This window comes from Nanorana parkeri, unplaced genomic scaffold (genome assembly GCF_000935625.1).
Source record: "Nanorana parkeri isolate BGI_ZX_2015 unplaced genomic scaffold, ASM93562v1 scaffold1490, whole genome shotgun sequence".
NCBI classification, from domain to species: domain Eukaryota; kingdom Metazoa; phylum Chordata; class Amphibia; order Anura; family Dicroglossidae; genus Nanorana; species Nanorana parkeri.
The window spans coordinates 242,594-266,013 of record NW_017307758.1 but is presented as its reverse complement, the minus strand read 5'-3'; the positions used below and the strand labels follow the sequence as shown (position 1 = coordinate 266,013).

The 23,420-nt window shown below is 43.2% G+C and overlaps 1 pseudogene; it reads left to right on the top strand.

Moving 5' to 3' along the window:
- Positions 1-626: 626 nt before the first annotated feature.
- On the top strand, positions 627-2,955 carry LOC108798501 (annotated as a pseudogene).
- The last annotated feature ends 20,465 nt before the right edge of the window (positions 2,956-23,420 follow it).

Sequence of the window (23,420 nt, the reverse complement as noted above, 5' to 3'; positions counted from 1 at the left end):
GGGTAGCCAGATGCTCTCCTCCCTGTCGTCTCCACTATTCCTGAATAGTGATGGGCTAGATGTTCGAGCCGAGCGTGAATTCGACTCGAACATCGGCAGTTCATGTGTTCGGAAAACACACGAACTGGCAGGGCGTTCGGTGGGTTGCACAGCACCATCTTGTGGCTGATTTTGAGATGTCAAAGTCCCCTGCCCCCCCCCCGCGTGCACGCACATACAACGCAAACACGCGCCGGATGCAAGAACCAAAAATTGTACCACACATGTTATATAGCGCCGCAAATGTCAGGAGTGAGAGCATTTTAGTGTATGTTATCCTAAAAATACTGGTTTGATAAGCATTTGCACAAATTCCATGCAACATAAAAAATTGCAGCTAGCATTTTCTTATTCTACAGGGCCTCTGCTCTACAATTGTTGGGGGTTTAAAGCTGTTTTCTAGCCACAAATGTTGGTTTTCTCATGTGTCTGCAAATAGTAAGAAATTGCTCCGGGCAGCACACACTATTTCTTACAAAAAGTGAACCATTAATTATTCCTAAATAAAATATGGTTCTGTTATCCAAAATGAAATGTATGTGGATAGGAATAATCATGGTGGTTTTGATGGTAGTGGCGGACGATATATGCAATCACCAGGAGGCTTTGGGTCCCCTGCACCTACACAGGGAGGAAAAAAAGCTAGTTCCAGGACACAGCAGATTGTTCCCTGTACAGTTTCTCAGCTGCTCTCTTCAAGATAGAAGAAGTGGAAGTGCATGTTACAATAGTTGGCATTAGACATGTGCGATTCGCTTGTTCCAAATCGAAATTCTGACGAAATTTCGGAAATTCGGAGATTCGGATGTATCCGAATTCCGAATTACAGGCATAACGAATGCAATTTGGTTTTTTTTTGGACAAACTTTCGTTTTTTGGAGCAAAGTGACATTTGAATGTCACTTTGCTGCAACGAACGAACAAAACGAAACGAAAACTAAACGAATTAGAAACGCAATTTCGTACGGATTTCCACTAACGAATTTCGTCCGAAATCGAATTCCGAAAAAAAAATTACTTTCGGACCCGAATTCCGAAAAACTAAATAAAGCAAAATCCGAATCAAAACGAAACAAAACAAATGTTTTGCTGGTGCACATGTCTAGTTGGCATAGTGAGACATGCAGAAAAATCACCAACCAACATCTTATATAAAGTAGATGACATGACTGCAGCACCCATGGATGTCAGACAATGGGTGGATACTGATGAAGCAAGCTCTGAAAATGTAGTTGCACCTCCTAGAAGTTATGTGAAAGTGTTAGGACAACTTTGTTCCTTTCAGAATAAGAAGAATGTAGTTGCTTTTAAGATTGCTCCTGTTGAAGACATGAACAATTTTGTGCCACACATGTTAGAAGTTGTTTATTCTCATATGAGTCTCAATGCTCAACCTGGAGGTGGTGGGTCTTCTGTGGCACTCAATACACATGATTGTGTGGGCATGGATACAGGTGGTAGTTTCTTTGGAGGAAATGGTATGCATACAAATGGACTGACTCCCATCAGAGCCAGATTTAAAATCTTAAGCTTAAGCTGTAAGCTATAAGGGCCGGTTCACACCATATACAGTGCGTCCCAGAGTGGTCAGCCGCTGGAATACACTGTATCGCATTCTGGCCGGCTTCCTGCCTTCTATGGCGGAAGGTGACGTGGCGGTGCATTAAAGTCAATGGCACCGCAGCCACGCCCCCTGGCAGCAGTGCGATCGCCCGCACCAGAATGCGTGACACATCAGTGCCTGCGTTCCGGATCAGTGCTATCTGAAAAAATGCTGCAGGCACTATTATTCTGACTGCACCGGACTGGAATGCAGGCATTGTTGTTCCATGCTTTCCGGTGCATGTGATCGCACTGCGACCCCCTGCTGCCCCAGAATTCAGTGAGTTGGCGGAGATGCGATCCAGTACGTTCCAGCTCCGAATCAGGCCCTCCTGAACTAGCCGTTAATATTTCATTATCCAAAATTTTCTAGTGTGTACTGACATGCATTGGGAAGGATAGCACTCAGTTGTTTTGTAATAGGACTTTTTTGTCCTACATTCTGTAGTTTCGGTTCAGCTTTTATTACTTCAAAATATATACATATAAAACATCTAAAATGTGTATGGGTTATATGAATAAACAAAAAGAAAATGCAAATTGTGCATTACAGTGTAGAAACCTTTTATAGTAACGTTATCTCTCTGTTATTTACTTAGAGATATACAGTATAATATATATATATATATACGTATATATTATTTATAAAACTTCACACACTGCATATGAATTATAAATTGGGCACTATGACTTTAAGAGGCTTACAACCACACACACACTAGTACCTGCAGCTCGGGACAAGGAAACAGTAAGGAGAGAGAGGTGAGAACAGCTCCTCCTACAGTGCAGAGAGTGGGCGGGAGGAGGTATTGTGAGGTTCCAGAAAAGGCACATGGCGGGGGGTGACATCTAGAGACACAGTGCTGGCTGAGCGGCTCCAAAGTACTGGGGGCAGGGGCGGAGCTGAGATCATTGCAGCAGAAGTCCGGAGCCCTGTCCACACCATTACATCTAACTATGTTTGCAGCTGAGCTAGGATTTTTCCGCCCCCTTCCGCTGGAGCTCTCAGGCGGCCGGTTAGGCTTCCTTACACTAACGCCGGCTCTGCTCTTCCCAGGATTTCAGGAAATGGTCCAGCAGCAAATATCCTTAGCTGATGGATGCTCTAATGACCTAGAGTGCCAACAGTTAAAAAAAGTCCTTATGAAATTCAAGGATATATTTGCAAAAGATTCTAATGATTGTGGTGTAACAGACACACATAGCCAGGATTCAGACTGTACTGATCCTAATGCACCTCCTGTTTATATCAAAGCAGTATTGACTTCCACTAGCGTGTTACGATTCGCTAGCGGAAATCATAAGAAACTCTAAAGAGAGAGGTATTATAAGACCGGTGCACAGCTCTTATAATAATCCTATTCTCGGTATCCTTAAACCGAATGGTCAATGGCATTTATGTGCTGACCTATACTGTATGTCTGGCCTGTGGCATATATTAACCAATGCTTGGTACAGATTAGGGATGCACCGATACTAGTTAACTATAGAACAGGTAATCAGTTGTTATATAAATATACAGTATATAACATAGCTAGAAAATGTAAATATTAATCAAATGATAAGAGTATGTAATAAACATATCCATAAAATAAATATTATACTGAAATATATTGGTATATATTATTAATATGGTACTATCTACATTATAAATGCTTATATTGATTACAATATTGTAACATTTATGTTCAGCGAAGAAGCTAAAGTTTTTCAGCCTCTTTGCCTCATTGTTGGGAGACCCTAGTCTCCAGAATTTCTGACAAGTAACTGTAACAGTAACAAGTTTCTGACAAGTAATATCTTAAAATGTATGGCTCTACATCAAGCTCATGTCAGAGGGTATGTCATGACATATTACTCATACTGACCTGGCCAGCTGGAAGCACTTTTGTAGGTCCGTATGCCATACGTCCTTGGCAGCGAAAGGGTTAAAGAAAAATCAAAATTATTCCTAGTCTAACATTGCCCATTTCAGGTAATTCCTTATAATAATAATTTTTGAGTAAGGGCTGTGATGTCATAATTCGTGATAAGATAAGTTTTCCTCTCCCAGGATTTTGGGTGATAAAGGTTAGGAAAAAATTGGGTAGGGGGACTGACAAAAAGAGCAGAGACCGAAAACATAGACGGGACGAAAACAGGGGACGAGACTGGAACATCTGACAAAGTATTCCTGTCCTATTTTGACCCAAAGTTGACATCACTGGGACCAAAGAATTTCCAGATTAGTGGTAAAGTATAACTTTGCATTATCGGTAAGCAATTTATGCTAGTCACATATATCTAACTAAACCATTTAGTCTAAACATTCGGTTATATAGTGTTAGTGTCGGAATTGGATTAAATTTAGCTGTAATTAAAAATTATTTCCATTTCAATTCTTGGATCTTAATTTTATGAAGTTGATTTCAGCTTCTAGTCAATGGTTTAGTCCATGATATATATAAAAATATAATGCTATTTGTTTTTTTTCACCTCAGATAGATTTTTATTTTAGTTAGCTAGCCCTCTGCTTAGAAATCTAGCATATTAGATCATGAGCAGTAAGGGCTTTGAGCTTTAAATGTCTGTTTGATGAGAGAGGTTACATTAAATCTACACATTCTTTTGTTGTTACTTACCTACTGAAAGTTTACTAGCTGCATTTCCTAGACACATGGTCCTATTACATTCATATATAAATTAATATCTTGTGGTTTTAATTTTTAATTATTATATTTAGGGATGCACCGATATATCGGCCGCCGAAACATATCGGCCGAAAATGGCACTTTTGGCATAATGCCGAAAGAGCCATGTTTCGGCCGATACATCGGGTCATCCCTGGTTTCTTTTCTCCCCGCTGGGCGCTGTTCCAGCGGGGAGAAAAGAAAGTGACAGCCGCCGAGCGCTGCAGGAGTCAGGACGAGAGGGCTGTGAGCTGTGGCATCTCTCCTCCCACACCGCTCAGCCGCCTATCACAGTCCGGCAGAGCGGTGTGTGGGCGGAGACATCGCTGTCACAGGAGGCTGGGCTTCCTCTCTACACGGCTCGATCAGCCTCCTATGACAGCGTGTCAGAGAGAAAAGCAAGATACACACACTCAGCGATCAGTGATCGATGAGTGTGTGTACATAATTGAGGATATGGCATGTTAACTATATCCTCAATTATGAATGAATGGGAGTGATCTACATCACCCCCATTCATTCATAATTGTGGTTATAATAAACATGCCATGTACTCATGTTATCAATGAACAGGAAGACACATAGAGGATTCTTGTTCATTGATAACAGGGGACACAGAAAAAGAGATTGAGGACTCTGTGTTCTCAATCTCTTTTTCTATTTTAAAAGGGAAATATCAGGGGTCTGTTTAGACCCCTAATATTTCCCCGAAGCCCCTAAAAGTAAAGTAAAAAATAAAAATATTTAATAAAAAATGAATTAATAAATAAAAATAAATATAAAAAAATTGAAAAGTTTATAAAAAAAATATTTAAAAAAATTGAAAAAATAAAAAACATTTTCGGTTTCGGCCTGACATTTTTTTTTTATTTCGGTTTCGTTTCGGTTTTAAAAATTCCATTTCGGTGCACCTCTAATTATATTTGCTGATAATTGCATATTTTGACTCTTATTTATTGTCACAGATTATATTTTGATTATCTTGCACTGATTTCATAGTTAATAAATATATATATATATATTTTTGCACAATATTGCTTGTTATTTCATCTTCAAGTTAGCACAAACAAAAGAACTCGGGTTATCAGTTGATTTATGAAAATTAGTAGGGAATCTCCTAAATTCCAGATCCCTGTCTGTTTTCATAAATTAAATACTGTTTTTTTTTTCATCAGATAAAAAGTTCCGACATCCTCCTACCTATCTAAGCACTCTTTTAGTGTCACCTACAAATCTAACTCCTCCCCCTCCTCTTTCTGTAGGGGTTCCCCAAGGCTCTGTCCCTGGACCCCTTCTCTTCTCTATCTTCACCTCCTCCCTTGGTCAGTTTATAACCTTGCATAGCTTGCAATACCATCTCAATGCCGATGACGCTCAAATATATCTCTCCACTCCCCAACTTACCCCCTTGGTGTCCCTGCGCGCCACTAGTTTACTAACTGACATATCAGTCTGGATGTCACAACACTTCTTAAAACTCGGTCTTTCAAAAACTGATATCATGATATCCACCCCCACCTTCCCCCAACTTTTCCATTGAGAATAATTACACAACTATTCCTCCCTCCCCCCATGCCAAGGTGCTTTGTGTCATCCTTGACTTGGATCTCACCTTTCTGCCCCACAGGTGGGGTGAAATCTCCAGTTCTGGGGTCAGGAGTTGATCAGATGGCTAAGAGCAGCCTTATTAAGAGTTCAAACCAAAGCTCAAGGGGAGGAGTTAATGTGGTGTGTACTGGAGGCACACAAAAGCCAAGCCGGGTGTGGTGTGTGCTGGAGGCACATGTGGGCCGAGCCAAGTGGTGTGCTGGAGCCACACAAGCAACAGCCAGGAAGGCTGGAAGATTTGGAGAGGCTGAGAGAGCCAGGCACACAAGGGGTGTGTGTTGGAATCACACGAGAACTGTGTGGAAAGCTGCTAAAAGGTACTGAGTACTTCTAAAGAGTTTTTGTTAAGGAAAACATTAAAGTCCTGGGATTAGGACACTGTGAGTGAATGGGATAACCAGAGAATGGCGAAATAACATATTCTATTTGCTGGAAGACAAAAGGATTTTGTTTCTTTATGCTGTGCTGCTGAAGAAAGCAATTTTTCTGTTGCGGAAGAAAAAAAACCTGTCCTTTTTATGTTAAAGTCGGCTTCAAGAGTGGTCTCTTAGTACTCACCATTGTGCTAATATCCCCAAATATTACAGGTCCTATTCAAATCACTCACTGAATTTGCAGAAGTTGGTGTTGAATTAGTACTGGGGGGTCCCGGGCATCATAGAGACATCGGTGCTCCCTCACAATCCATTAGTAATGCCTCAGGATCAAAGAATGAAAACATACTGTCCTTCATCTTGGGGCTGGAGTGTGTTTTTGTAGGGTGTGTATGGGGGAGGAGACCTGTGTTTTGAGCTGAAAATGGTGCCGTAAATGCAAGTTTCGCGCATTTACAGGCACGCCTATTAAAATCTATGAGACAAAAAAAAATTCAAATCTGGCTTAACCACTTGCTGACCGTGGTGTTTACACCCCCTTCCTGTCCAGGCCATTTTTCAGTTTTCAGTGCTGCGGTACTTTGACTGACATTTATTCCGTCATGCAACGCTGTACTGAAATTAATTTTATACAATTTTTTGGGGACAGATAGAGCTTTCTTTTGGTGGTATTTAATCACCACTGGGTTTTTATTTTTTACTATATAACGAAAAAAGTACAGAATATTTTTTTTTAAACGGTTTTCCCTTTATTATGTTAGGAAACATTTATTATTACCCAATTTTTTGGTAAAATATAAAAGACGGGGTCACGTTGGGTAAATAGACACCAAACATGTGAAGCCTTAAAATTGCACGCACCCGTGAAAACGCAAAAAAACGACCATAGGCAAAATTGGCCCTAGGCGACGCTTCAAAAGATTTCATCGCTCATCAGTTTAGTGTTTTCAGTGATTGATGGCCCTAGAATTATTGCTCTCACTGCGAAGTTCGCGGCGATATGTAACATGTGCAGCCAATTGGCGCAATCGCCGTTTTTGCGTGTAGGCGCACCTAACACATTTTTGCGCATCTATGTGGGGGTGGGGGACTTTAACAAATTTTGTGGGGGGTTTTTGTGTGTGTACATTTTATTTATTTTGTGATCAATTTTTTTTACACTTAACTTTAATGTTATCACATAAGAGAATAAGAATCCCCCTATGTGTTATCAAATTACAGACGCCGGACCGCATGTACGAGTATGTAAACGGCCATTGCTTGTGCGTGCCAGTGGTGCGCGTGAGTGGGCACGAAGACGCCCACCCGCATCCAGAAGACTCCCGTCCGGCCATTTTTCAACCACCACGGTAGGTGGTTAAAAGACACACCTGTACTTTGTGGTGCAACAGCCATTTTGCTACAGGATTTTGAGCTCTCAGGTGTGAACAGACATTCTAGAAGACAATTCATTTTGAATGTTGAGTGTTTTAAAAATTTTGAGCTACAAAATGCTGAGCTTTGAATGGAGCCTTACTTATTGTCTTTCCAAACAATATGTTTCCTTGTTGCCTTCAGTTAGCCTTGCAGAAAAATTACTATTAAAATAGTCATGTGAAAAAAGTCAAATTGTCACATGGCACATGGTCACAAGCTCCAATGTAATTGTTCAACAATATAAAGTGGAAAGTGTGGAGTTTAGTTGATACCCTTTATTGCCTAACTTAAAGTGACACTAAACTTAGGAGTTAAATCTTAAAAATACATTCACGTACCCTAACTATTACCCAAAATGTACCTTATTTGTGTACCACTGGGCTGTAGATCCTCAAATCATCTCTGAATTTGTCCTTCCTTCTGGAGGGTGGCTACCTTTGTTCCCCATGGTCCCTGCGTGTGTTGTAAAGTAGTCACCACTCCAAGCTAGACTACAATCTCCCGCTTAGTTAGCCAATTTGTATTGAGATTGTAGTCTATCACGGCAGTTTTGGAGTGGTGGCTACTTTACAGCATACACAGGGATCAGGAGAACAAATGTAGCCACCCGCCAGAAGGAAAAAGAAAAGATGTAAAAGAAAATTTGATTAATCAAACCAGGCCACCTTATTCCATTGTTCCATGGTCCAGTTCTGACTTGCCCATTGTAGGCACTTGTGGCGGTGGACATGGGTCAGCTTGGGCACCCTGACTGGTCTACGGCTACACAGTTTCATACGCAACGAACTGTGATGCATTGTGTGTCCAGACATGTTTCTATTGGAACCAGCAATAACTTTTTCAGCAATTTGAGCTACCGTAGCTCTTCTATTCGATCGAACTACACAAGCCACCCTCGATCTCCACATGCATAAATGAGCCTTGGCCACCCATAACCCTGTCGCCGGGTTCACCACTTTTGTTTCCTTGGACCACTTTTGATAGGTCCTGACCACTGCAGACTGGAAACATCCAAAGAGCTGCAGTTTTTGGAGTTGCTCTGTTCCAGTTGTCTAGTCAACACAATTTGGCCCTTGTCAAAGTTGCTCAAATCCTTAGGCATGCCCATTTTTCTGCTTCAATCACATCGGCTTCAGGGACCAAATGTTCACTTGCTGGCTAATAAAACACACCCATTTCTAGGTGCCATTGTAACACGATCATCAATCTTATTCACTTCACCTGCTAGTGGTTATAATGTTATGGCTGACTTGATGCAAAGTATCAGTGATCAGAGACGGCTCACTAATTAGGCGAGTTAGACGGTCGCCTAAGGCCTTGCGTTCACAGGGGACTTTCGGCTACCTATCTCGCCTAACTTACAGCAGGTGGTGGCAGGGCTGGCGTGCCCGATGTAGGGGGAGCAAAAAATGTATCTTCGTCCGTACTTCATCCCCAGCCCAGCCTGACTTTCTGTGTGTCAGCAGCTCTGACAGCAACATCCAATCAGATCCGGCTTGCTATACAGCCAGGTTCCCGCCCACCCCTCGCCATCTGAGCATGTGAAGAGGACTTTCTACAAGCTTCCTGGTTTCCATTGCAATGTTTTCCAGGGCTGCTGCATACTTTCTTGGGGAATGGCACACTCTGGATACTTTTTTCTTCTTCATGGAATGGTAAGCTTACCAGTATACATGGCAGTATACTAGTTTGCGGCCAGGGTCTGTTGTGTGTTGGTTCTGGCCTGTGCTATGCTGTGCGTTGGTTCTGGTCTGCGCTATGCTGTGTGTGGGTTCTGGTCTGCGCTATTCTGTGTGTGGGTTCTGCTCTGCGCTATGCTGTATGTTGGTTCTGGTCTGCGCTCTGCTGTGTGTTGGTTCTGGTCTGCGCTCTGCCGTGTGTTCGTTCTGGTCTGCGCTCTGCTGTGTGTTGGTTCTGGTCTGCGCTCTGCCGTGTGTTGGTTCTGGTCTGCGCTCTGCCATGCATTGGGCTCTGACGTATGCTGGTTCTGGTCTGCACTTTGCCGTGTGTTGGGCTCTGCCATGCGCTGGGCTCTGCTGTGTGTTTCTTCTGGTCTGCGCACTGCCATGCATTGGGATCTGCCGCGTGTTGGTTTTGGTCTGTGCTCTGCCGTGAGTTGGTTCTGGTCTGCGTCTGCCGTGTGTTGGTTCTGGTCTGCGTCTGCCGTGTGCTGGTTCTGGTCTGCAACCTGCCATGCATTGGGCTCTGCTGTGTGTTTTTTCTGGTCTGCGCTCTGCCATGCGTCGGGCTCTGCCGTGTGTTTGTTCTGGTCTGCGCTCTGCCATGCTTTGGACTCTGCTGTGTGTTGGTTCTGGTTTGCACTCTGCCATGTGTTGGGCTCTGCCATGTGTTGGTTCTGGTCTGCGCTCTGCCATGCTTTGGACTCTGCCATGTGTTGGTTCTGGTCTGCGCTCTGCTGTGTGTTGGGCTCTGCCATGTGTTGGTTCTGGTCTGTGCTCTGCCATGTGTTGGGCTCTGCTCTGTGTTGGTTCTGGTCTGCGCTCTGCCATGTGTTGGGATCTGCTGTGTGTTGGTTTTGGTCTGTGCTCTGCCGTGCATTCGGCTCTGCTGTGTGTTGGTTCTGGTCTGCACTCTGCCATGCGTTGGGATCTGCTGTGTGTTGGTTTTGGTCTGTGCTCTGCTTTGCATTGTTTCTAGTCTGAGGTCTGCTGTGCGTTATTGCTGGTCTGAGGTCTGCAGTCTATTGGTGCTGGTCTGAGGTCTGCCATGCATTGGTTCTGGTCTGAGTTCTGCCGTGCGTTGGTTCTGGTCTGAGGTCTGCCATGTATTGGTTCTAGTCTGAGGTCTGGCATGTATTGGTTCTAGTCTTAGGTCTGCCATGCATTGGTCCTAGTCTGAGGTCTGCCATGCGTTGGTTCTTGTCTGAGGTCTGCCATGCGTTGGTTCTTGTCTGAGGTCTGCCACGCGTTGGTTCTTGTCTGAGGTCTGCAGGTCCAGTTTACTTTTCAGCACATAAAATATGAACATATTTTGTATGTGCACCTGTTATTCCGTTTTTTTTCACTTGTAGTTGTGCTGCTAATGGCCAGGTAAACACAATAAACTAATTTGTCAGTTGAACTTACTATTAGCAGTATAGCTTTGAGTGTACAAATTGAAATTTAACTAACACTATGGCACACTATTGCTCATTGGCATCCGGTTGTCTCATGGTTGCAAAAAAATAGCACTCACTGTATAAAAGCTTGCTGATCCCTGGTCTAATTCAGCTCACCTCCTGGGAGGTGGGGCCTGTGTAGGCAAAAATCCTTGCACTGGCCCTAGGCCCGCTCAGCCTTTCTCTACCATCACTGATCATCACAGCTCATTTTTTAATTATCATATGCATTTTTTTTCATTATGGGTGTAAGTGGGGGCCTCACATTTGAGCTTTGCCTAAGGCCTCACAAAGCCTAGAGCTACCTCTGCATGGAATATTAGGCCTCAGTGGATCTCCCACCGTCCAGACACGGCCACTCGTTCCGGGCTGCGATATCCCCGCTCTATGAGTTACGCTGCGCCCCGTGGAAGCGATCGTCCAAACAACACAGATTACAGCAGACCAGGCAGAGTTCTCTCTTCAGGTATTCTTCAGTTTGTTCACACACTCCTAGACAGTTATACACAGGATATGTGGCCCCTCTGTGTCAGCATCAGCCACATATACATCGATCTCCACAGACTGCTCCCTCCTCCCGAACTGTGTGCTCAGAAAAATCCAGCCTAGTCTCTCCTCCTTTTGAAAGCACAGCCTCCTGGGAATCGTAGTAACAGTTTCTCACAGCACAGCTTTTCCATGGCTCTGCACTGCAACTCCCACAAATCTCTGTATCACAGGCTGCACATTTGTAGTTAACTATTTACAAGCAGAATTCTAGCTGATTCCGTAGCAACTCGTATAGGGGCTACATTCTCCCCCACTGAGATCTTTGGGTCCCTCCAAAGAGCAGTTTGTAATAGTAAATTGCTAACGACAAGAAAACCACTCTGGTGAATACAAACTGTGCCTGGAACATCCACCTAAACATTTTAACTAAGTACAGATACACCTAATTTGCAATATTGAATAACAAAAGAGGTGGATAGCAGGAATCTCCACCAAGGTATGTTGATGGCCAGTGTTGGGCATGAATTTGTTTTTACTTCTGCAGACAGAGCATTCACCTAGGGTGATCTTCATACTGTGGTTATAGCCTCTTCAGTAGTGTGACGAGGTGTATCATAAGTAAGTCTCTGAGGTGGATGCACCAGTCATTTAGACCTTGACACTAAAAGCCATGAAGGACCTTCATCAGGATCATCATCTGCTAGTTGAGATGTACACTATCTTGATGGAATGGTGGTTTCTTCTGATTCTGGTAAATTAAGCAAAGGATCTTCTATTTCAAGAGATACACAGTCACCCTCCTTAGGAGTATCTTGACAAACCCAAGGTAAAAATTTAGGAGCTTCTGGCCTCAAAGAACTTGAACTTGGTTCAGGATCAGTGGTATTTGACTGGTATTCATGGAGTCAGTTGGCCACATCCAGCTCAGACACATATCTTCCTCATCACTGTCATCCTCACTTTCTCTTTCTGTCAATGAACTCTGAGACCTGGTAACTGGAACTTGACTGGAAGTATGTGAAATAGGTGAAAAAAGTTAATCTCTGGTGGGCATGCAAACCGCTTCACTTAATGATTACAATTGATTCCGGTGCCAGTTCTTTAGAGGTCTATCTCTTCCCACTGATTGAATCTGATACACCGGGAGGCCAGGTAATTGTCTACAGACAACATAAACTTGTGAACCCCATCTATCAGCTAATTTGTGTCTAGCAGCAGGCCCCAAATTTCTCAACAATACTCTGTCTCCTGGTTGTAGGCTTTGTACTGGTACTCTCGGGTCATACCTCCTCTTGTTTCGCTGTTCTCTACCTGTAACGCCTGAATGGACTGAAGTAGTGTGGATCGCAGCTGCGGAGGCTTCTCAGGTATGGAACCCTGGTTTCTGTTACACTACCCTCGGCTGATTGTTTGATCAGCCGATAAACCGAATGCTAGGTCCACAGGCAGCCATGCGTCTCTTCCAAACATGAGACAATAGGGTGAATACCCTGTTGCATAATTTTCAGTACTGTTATAAGCATGGACAATGGCGGAGATATGTCGACTCCAATGCTGCTTTTCTTCAGTAGATAATGTCCCCAGCATATCAAGTAGAGTACGATTGAATCTCTCTAGCTGTGCATCACCTTGAGAGTGATAGGGAGCAGCCCTGAATTTCTGGATTCCCAGCAGGTTTAGTAATTGTTTGATGAGTCTCAAAGTCTCGGCCTTGGTCAGAGTGAATTCTCTGAGGCAACTCGTACTGGACGAATAAATTTTCCTCTAACACTTTGACCACAATGGAGGCCTGTTGATCTTTGGTTGGATAGGTTTGAACATATCTAGTAAAGTAGTCAGTCACTACTAATATGTTTCGCTGTCCACTAGTGTCAGGCTCCAGACACAGGAAATCAATGCACACCAGATCCATGGGTCCTTGACTCTGAAGATGACTCATTGGAGCAGTTCTGGAGGGTAAAGTCTTTCTCTGCATACACCGTAAACAGGATTGACAAAATGTCTCAATCTCTGTCCTCATGTAAGGCCAGTAGAATCGGTCGCGAATGAATTTAAAAGTTCTGTCAGATACCATACCATGTTCATCATGTAGGCTCTCAGTACATCTCCTCGATGTTTCTTAGGAATGAACAGTTGTAAGTGTTCCTCCAGTCAGAGGGGCCCCTTCGGTAGACCACCCCTTCTCAGGGGTATAACCTGTCCCATTCATTATGAATAAATCTGGCCTCTTTTGAAGAATCTGTCAATAGAAGTTATTTTTGACCACTCCTCAACGCCTTCAAGGTTAATCCAATAAATGTTTCTTCTCTCAATTCTTTCTGATTGATAGTAGGCAGTCCTTTATCTCTTAAATGAGCAGGATTACAGTACACCTCAGGGATACCTGCAGCCATCATTCCAATAGCTTCAGCCCCAATGGTCCCTTTTTCTCTATGTTCTACTCCTTGACACAGGGCCTGAACTCCTCCTGGGGTCAGATGAGTCCATCCTCCTTCTCTTGCGTCAGGATTATATGGCCTTCTGGACAGAGCATTAGCATCTCGATTTCCAGCTCCAGGCCAGTATTTCAGACTAAACTGGAACCCTGACAAAGCAGCTACCCACCAATGCCCCATGGCATCCAACTTGGCTGTAATAAGGAGGTAAGTCAAAGGTTCAAAGCATACCACATTTATTTGACAGCACCCTGAGGAAGTTGATTTTCAAGCACTAAACATTGCAGGTATGTTATGAGACACTACTGGATAGGGAAATAATTTTCCTTTGAACTTTAAGTGTCTACATCTTATATAAACTGAGCACACACCATACAATTCAGTACAAGTGCCTTGTTAAATAAGCCTGAAATATCTGTTCATTTTCTCTCTTGGATGTGATTGTCATTTTTAACACATTCCTATATAATCTATTAAAACTGTGTTTTCTCACTTTCCTGGAGATGATTATGTATAAACAGAGGAATCTTCACAAATGGTAATTATTTTCACAATAGGACTTGTCTTTTAATTATAATGAAAAATGTACTTTTGTTTCCTAGCAAAAATATATTGTCAGTTACATTTTGGTCTTGACATCTGAATTATACTAAACCATAATGATACCATTATTAATGCTGATACTTACAATTGGTATTATTCCCTGGAAGGTTGTATTGCGAAAGACACAGATACCATATGTTTACTGTACATGCTTTTTTTCCCCTCAAGGTAATGGTAGTGCAAGTAACAGGTTTCATAAAGTTGACGTAAACTAATTCACACAGCGTGACACTGAGGACAGAAATACACCTAGTAACAAACAGTAGGGAGTCATTGTGAACACATACGTCACTTACTGACAGCAATCAATAGTGATGAGGTGATTCAAAAATAGAATAGACTCATAGAAACAAAAGGAAATTATCTACACAAGCACTTTACTTAAATCTTTTACTTATAATTTTGCAATTTGCTTATATACAAGGTTTTTATACCCCCTTCCTGACCAGGCCATTTTTCAGTATTCAGCGCTGCAGTACTTTGACTGACATTTATTCCGTCATACAACGATGTACTGAAATTAATTTTATACCATTTTTTGGGGACACATAGAGCTTTCTTTTGGTGGTATTTAATCACCACTACGGGTTTTTTTTTTTTTACTGTATAATAAAAAAGTACTGAAAAAAAACCTGTTCTCCCTACGTTATGTTATAAAACATTTATTATTACCCAATTTTTTGGTAAAATATAAACGACGGGGACATGTCGGGTAAATAGACACCAAACATGTCAAGCTTTAAAATTGCGCGCACCCGTTAAATCGCAAAAAACTACCATACTCAAAATTGACCATAGCCGACGCTTTAAAAGCTTTTACCGCTCATCAGTTTAGTGTTATCAGTGATTGATGACCCTAGAATTATTGCTCTCATTCCAATGTTCGCGGCGATATGTAACATGTGCGGCGCAATGGATGTAATCACACCGGGAACAGCGGAGCCCGGGATCGCCAGCAGCGGCGACGGCGACAGAGGGGAGGCGCACACCCGACCGCATATTACAAGCGATCGGGCACCTCTACAGACGCCCAAACGCTTGTATGTAAACAGCCATCGCTGGCTGTTTACATACAAAGCCGGTTCCCGCTCGTGCGCGCCGCCTGGCGGCGGGCACAAGCGGGACGGGATAGGACGTCTAAAGACGCCCACCCGCCCTCAAGAAGCCGCTGTCCAGCCGTTAAATTACAATGGATGGACAGCAGGTGGTTAAGAAAGAAGATGTTGCAGGTGGAGCCAGAGAGCACAGTTTTGTGGGGATTGTGTACATAGCTGAGGAGGAATTCTATCTGACTATGTGTACATGAACTACATTTCCCAGAGTGCTACAGGAGAGAGGGGAAGTGAACTCTCTGTGCAGAAGGTTGCTGGACTCAGTCTGGTGTAAGGAGACAGAGAACCCAGACTGCCATTTCTGTGTTGTGCAGCCAGAGTGTAGAGAGACTGTACTCACTTGTCACAGGTGCAGTCCTGAAGTAGGGATGCCACCTGTCCAGGATTCACCCGGACAGTCCGGATTTTGAATGCTTTGTACGTGTTTCATGGCAGCAGAAACCCGGACACAAGATGTCAGGCAGACAGGGGCAACCAAAATTAAGATAGGGGCTACTGGCCCCCCACTGAAAATAGTCTCAACTGTGATATTTACATATGAATGGGTGGCGCTATTTACTTATGAACATGCCATGGTTCGTTCTCCCCCAAAAATGTACGGGATTACGCTAGAGTGTTCGAGTTTCACTTGAAGAAAAAGTGGCAACCCTATCCTGAAGTGACATCTGCTACACAGAGTAAATTGCCGTTTGTTCCTGCTTGGAAGATGATCATCTGAGACTGAGGTGCCATCCACACTGAGAGGACATTGCGGGCGGCGACTCGGCCTGGATGGACGCCAAATCTGACAACCGGAACCCCTCATGACATCAGACTCCAGCTCCTAATAGACAGTTCTTCACCACAGAAAATAATTCCTGGCATCCCTGCTGGCTACAGACGGACATCTCCCTCCGTGTATGCCGGGTGAGAGGCCTCCGGCCTGTTGTTGTCCTCAACAGTACACACAGATTTTCCCACCATTTGTATTGGGCCCCAACGTTGGCTAGCTGAAGATACTACCACTGGCCAGTGGGTTAGGTACCCGGGTACAATGGGACTAAAGCTTGTGTATAGTTTGACCACAGTTCAGTAAACTTACAGTTAGAATAACTGCATTTGTAGTTTTTTACTGTTTTGCTTGTGTGTCATATACAGTCTATGTGTCATACTGTGTAGAGATAAATGTTAATCATATACATTGCTATTCAGATTATTATATACAGTAAATAGTCATTAAAAACCTCTCAAGGTGTGCTGGTGTACTGTGGATCCGTTACTTGAGGTCTATCACAAAGGTGAAACAGAAGTACCCGTATATTCCAGCGGCTCCTTCGGGGGTGAGTGCTACAATAGGAACACATCGTGGCCAGCCATAGTAAACAATGTGTTCCAATCGGGAAACAATATATAAAATAGCATCTAATAAAAAGAGACAAAGCTCGGAAGCAGGGGAGAGGACAACAACTATACTGTACAAAATCAATAAATAGATGAGGAATAAAATACATATGTGAATATATATTTAGCTCTGCTTGTCAGGAGTAGGGGTGAATGCACAATAAAACTACTCGCCCGGCGCCCGAAACTGCATGTCCCGGGCGTAGGGCGAGAGGGATTCGCTCCATAAGACGCACAGACATTTTTGCCCCCCTTTTGGGGGGAAAAAGTGCGTCTTATGGAGCGAAAAATGTGGTATTTTTATTGTCTTTTTATATATATTCATATATGTATTTTATACCTCCTCTATTTATTGATTTTGTACAGTATAGTTGTTTCTTGAATGAATGCAGACGCGGTCCTGTGTGCTGTGTGCGGCGGTGGAAGATGGCGGACACAGGTACTCGTTTTAGACATCCGAGCATTTGCACGAGTACGAGTACTCATGCAAATACTCGGTATCGCGGCCGATACCGATGCTTGTATCGGTATCGGTGCATCCCTACTTTTTATTATATGCTATTTTATATATTGTTTCCCGAACACATCGTTTAGTATGGCTGGCCGCGATGTGCTCCTATCTTCTGGGTATTAAGGTAAAGGGGGTGGTTCCCATACAGCTTAAATAGAGACCTAGACGTCGGAGACTACAAACCCCTGATGAAGTCACGTGAGACGTAACGCGCGTAGGGTGGGTGGAGCTACTGACGTCACCCTTTCAGCTAAGCTGGAAGGACGGGAAAGGTTTTCTTTGCCTCTGCTTGCCAATGTGGATTCCCTCATTGGGATTTCTTTCTTTGCCAATTTTATCAGACGTGTTTGTGAGTATTTTTTATGTAATAAATAGTGCATCTTGTTGGATGATACGCACCAAGAGTTGTTGCTTGTCTCTTTTTGGATTTACTTTACACATGTGTTTGCATCGATTGGATCTGGAGCGATCATTCTAAGGCTCCCCATTAAGAAGGGAACAGCACTTAGTGACTTAACGTATGGGTCATTATCTCAGATGAGCACCCCGCTGTATTTTTTCACTGGTTGTAGATTGGATCATCCTTTTGGGCTGTGTTGTGCACAGCATCTTTCCTGATTGATGATCACTTCTCAGCTGATTGTCACCGAATTTGGGATAATATTTTTCACCACTTGGATTCCGTTTTTATATTTTTATTCACTACACCATGTATGGTGATACTACGAGGAGGAAAAAAACAGGGGAAAAAAAGGTAGATAAAATGGATGCTCAGAGCTGCCGGTGCATTTACACGGCCCACTGAAAAACTACATTGATTGATATAATTAATATCATTCAAAAGATATCAAGGGATATCAAAGGATATTCACAGAGTTACCCATATGTTAGTGTTTGCCATTAAATCAAGATTTATCTATCTTCCAAAAAAACACGTGAGTGAGAGATTGGAATTAAGGCCCCTGAGTTGGACGCAGTCCAATGTGTAAATCCAAAAGGCCTCTCTCCTAAGGAGTTGTTTAGCCCTGTCACCTCCCCTGGGATGCATGTGTACTTGCTCAACAACCATGCCTCTCAGTTCATGAACTTGGTGTTTCATTTTCGCAAAATGAATAGCCACCGGTTTGATTAAGTCAAATTCATCACCTTTTTGCTGTTTGGCAATCGCTACCCGGATGTCACTTCTGTGTTTCTGGAAGCGGCGATTAAAAGCTCCGATAGTTTTGCCAATGTAAATCAATGAGCAGGGGCATTTGAGCAGGTACACACAGAACTCCGTGTCGCAGGTGTAATACCCACACACATTATATTTCTTGCCAGTATATGGATGTGAGAAATGTCCGCCACAAATAATTGAATTGCAAATATTGCAGTGGAAGCACTTAAAGCATCCCAATTTATGTGACAATAAAACCTGTTTCTTAGCATATTTGAACCTGGGTCAGCCTGGATAAGAAGGTTCCGCAAGGCATTACAATGTTTATGTACATGTAGCGGTCGATTTTTGGCCACTGGTGTGATGCTCTTGTCTGCTTGTAGAATATGTAGGTTGGACAACGTGGCCCTATGGATAGCTTTGTTGGCGGAGGTAAATGTGTGAACAAATGGAAGCCTATCCTCAGTGGGGCATGCATTGTGACCTCCACCAAATATCTTGGTGGCTTTCACAAGGGCGGTATCGACTACAGACCTGGGGTAACCCCTTGTTGTGAAGCGATCAGACATGTCATTTAATTGTTGTGCGCGGGTATTAGGATCAGAACATATTCTCATCACCCTAAGGAACTGCGAAACGGGAAGATTGTTTTTGAGATGAGGGGGGTGGGCACTATCACACCGTAAAAGCGTATTTCTTTTGGTAGGTTTAGAATATGCTGATGTACTAACTTTGCCTTTGTCAATGCAGACCAGAACATCCAAAAATGTAATTTCACGTGCCGAAATGGTAGGATTGAACACAATCGCAGGGAATAAATCATTCAAAAAGCACACAAATGCATTAAATTCAAGGTCACTGCCACCCCATATCAGGAAGTTGTCATCAATATACCTCATCCAATCGACTACATACTCATGAAAATGTGTAGATTTATAAACAAACATCTCTTCCAAATAGCCAATGAAGAGATTGGCAAATGAGGGTGCCGCTGAGCTACCCATGGCAGTGCCTCGTAGACTGTTTAAATGCTTTGTTTTCAAAAGTAAATATGTTGTTTAATAAGACAAAGTCCAGACAGTCAACAATGAAGGCAGTGGGGATATCATGCTGTTCTTCCTTGCGCAGGAAGTGTTCAACAGCTGTAATCCCATCCTTATTGGAATACACGTATAGAGAGATGATATATCCATAGTTGCTAGTTTACAATGTTCATCAATCATCTGTTCACCCAATCTATGCAGAAAGTCACCTGTATCTTTAATGAAAGCAGGGAGTCTGCGGACTAACGGCTGTCGAAAGAAGTCGATGAACTGGGCCATGGGTTGGGTAATAGAGGATTGGTGCCCCTGTGTATTTTGGGGAGCCCATACAGCACTGGTACTTAAACAAAAGGTACATATAATCCTCGTAATTCATGACCACAATGGCCCCACCCTTATCTGCAGGTTTATAATGGTAGTGTCATTTTGGAGGGTCTTAAGGGCAACACGGTCGCTCTTGGTCATATTCGTATACGACCGAGTGTGGGCCCTATCCTGTGCAACATCAAATTTGACCGTACGGGCAAATGACTCGATAGCAGAGAACTGCCAAGTTGGTATAAAGTTGCTCTTGACACGGAAGGGTAAGCCGCTCCTTGGCACAGAGGGAAGCATAGCAAAATGCTGCTTAGGCTTCAGTGTACGTTCAAATTTAAACATTTCGACCTTGAATCTAAACGGGTCAAAATGCCCAGTGGGGCAGAAGGATAGGCCTTTGGCCAAAAGCTGACACTCACCTTCAGTCAGTAGACATGATGACAAGTTGATCACCGGATTTTCCTTAGGGGACGACCTCTGTTATAATGGGACCTGGTTTCCACACCTCGTCCTCTGGCCACCCCTCCGGGATCGTCTGTGTCGGGTGCCCTGGCTAAACGAAAGTTTTGTTCTCCTTGTGAAGGTGTTGAGTTATCAGGGTGATTTGAGTCACTTTCCGTTGAGGGATTTTCTGTTGGACGGTCACTGCTGGATGATGCTCTCTTGCTTGATGCTGTCTGGATGCTGGCCGCCTCCTGAAATTCCTGGGTCATCTGGTAGTATTGCCAGTGAACCACATGTAGACACAGCCCTCCTGGTAGTCAAGATTCACCTGGCGTAATTTGTCACGTTTGGTAAATTTTTGTCGGTCTGTGCAGATGACTATTTCATTATCAATCTTTGATAGATCTGACGTGCGCTTTTCTCTGTCCGTCTGTTTTTCAAAAAAGGTTGATTCAAGGGCTGCAACCTCTCTGTTGGCCTGGCAAAGCTGTATTTTCACCTCTTCAATCACTAAGAGCATAAAGTTCAACGAGTTCTGTGTGGCAATATCGCACCACCTTTCACAAAATTCTCGTTTGTTCCTACCTATGGTAGGCTGATTGGTGATCCTAAAGCCCCTTGGGACCTTGCAAGCTCTGTAGTATTCAGAGAGGGTCTGTCCATGAAGTTCAAGGTCAATCTTCTTTTTCTTCAGATGTTTAATTTCTCTGCAAAGTTCAGTGGCAGTATTGGTGCCAAATGCCCTATCAGTATCAATAGGAAAGAGTATTGCCTCGACCTCATCTGGAGTAAATGGATGAATACTTGATTGTTGTGTTATTTAATCGGCAACACCACCGTGATCCATGGGTAACGCACAAGAACAGTCTGAGCAAGATGTCCAAAAAATAGATGAAGAAATGTGCTCATAGAGCTCAATCAAGAAGTAACCGGGGGTGCATAGCAGGAAATGCCAAAGAATATACTGTATAGTAGGAAACCAGCTGCACTCCTTACTGGTGCTTGTAGTGACCATGGATGGCACCGTGAACATATAGAAGTAGTAGAAATTGTCACCAGCACACAAGCCCTTCTATCGGACGCATCAAGTTATGAGCCTACAACACATGATAGGATTTGATCCACTACGAGCAGGCTTAAATCCCTTATCAACATTGGCCAATCAAATGGTTGGATTGATGATGGTGTAGCAGGCTTTTTGTTTAATGAACATGCACGAGTACCAGTGCTGTATGGGCTCCCCAAAATACACAAGGGCACCAATCCGCTTTCGTTCCGCCCGATAGTCTCTGGCACGGGCTCTATTACCCAACCCATGGCCCAGTTCATCGACTTCTTTCGACAGCCGTTAGTCCGCAGACTCCCTGCTTTCATTAAAGATACAGGTGACTTTCTGCATAGATTGGGTGAACAGATGATTGATGAACATTGTAAACTAGCAACTATGGATATATCATCTCTCTATACGTGTATTCCAATAAGGATGGGATTACAGCTGTTGAACACTTCCTGCGCAAGGAAGAACAGCATGATATCCCCACTGCCTTCATTGTTGACTGTCTGGACTTTGTCTTATTAAACAACATATTTACCTTTGAAAACAAAGCGTTTAAACAGATACGAGGCACTGCCATGGGTAGCTCATCGGCACCCTCATTTGCCAATCTCTTCATTGGCTATTTGGAAGAGATGTTTGTTTATACATCCACACATCTTCATGAGTATGTAGTCGATTTGATGAGGTATATTGATTACATCTTCCTGATATGGGGTGGCAGTGACCTTGAATTTAATGCATTTGTGTGCTTTTTGAATGATTTATTCCCTGCGATTGTGTTCAATCCTACCATTTCGGCACGTGAAATTACATTTTTGGATGTTCTGGTCTGCATTGACAAAGGCAAAGTTAGTACATCAGCATATTCTAAACCTACCAAAAGAAATACGCTTTTACGGTGTGATAGTGCCCACCCCCCTCATCTCAAAAACAATCTTCCCGTTTCGCAGTTCCTTAGGGTGATGAGAATATGTTCTGATCCTAATACCCGCGCACAACAATTAAATGACATGTCTGATCGCTTCACAACAAGGGGTTACCCCAGGTCTGTAGTCGATACCGCCCTTGTGAAAGCCACCAAGATATTTGGTGGAGGTCACAATGCATGCCCCACTGAGGATAGGCTTCCATTTGTTCACACATTTACCTCCGCCAACAAAGCTATCCATAGGGCCACGTTGTCCAACCTACATATTCTACAAGCAGACAAGAGCATCACACCAGTGGCCAAAAATCGACCGCTACATGTACATAAACAGAGTAATGCCTTGCGGAACCTTCTTATCTAGGCTGACCCAGGTCCAAATATGCTAAGAAACAGGTTTTATTGTCACATAAATTGGGATGCTTTAAGTGCTTCCACTGCAATATTTGCAATTCAATTATTTGTGGCGGACATTTCTCACATCCATATACTGGCAAGAAATATAATGTGTGTGGGTATTACACCTGCGACACGGAGTTCTGTGTGTACCTGCTCAAATGCCCCTGCTCATTGATTTACATTGGCAAAACTATCGGAGCTTTTAATCGCCGCTTCCAGAAACACAGAAGTGACATCCGGGTAGCGATTGCCAAACAGCAAAAAGGTGATGAACTTGACTTAATCAAACCGGTGGCTATTCATTTTGCGAAAAGGAAACACCAAGATCATGAACTGCGAGGCATGGTTGTTGAGCAGGTACACATGCATCCCAGGGGAGGTGACAGGGCTAAAGAACTCCTTAGGAGAGAGGCCTTTTGGATTTACACATTGGACTGTGTCCAACTCAGGGGCCTCAATTCCAATCTCTCACTCAAGTGTTTTTTTGGAAGATAGATAAATCTTGATTCAATGGCAAACACTAACATATGGGTAACTCTGTGAATATCCTTTGATATCCCTTGATATCTTTTGAATGATATTAATTATATCAATCAATGTGGTTTCTCACTGGGCCGTGTATACGCACCGGCAGCTCTGAGCATCCATTTTATCTACCTTTTTCCTCCCCTTTTTTCCCCCTGTTTTTTTCCTCCTCGTAGTATCACCATACATGGTGTGTG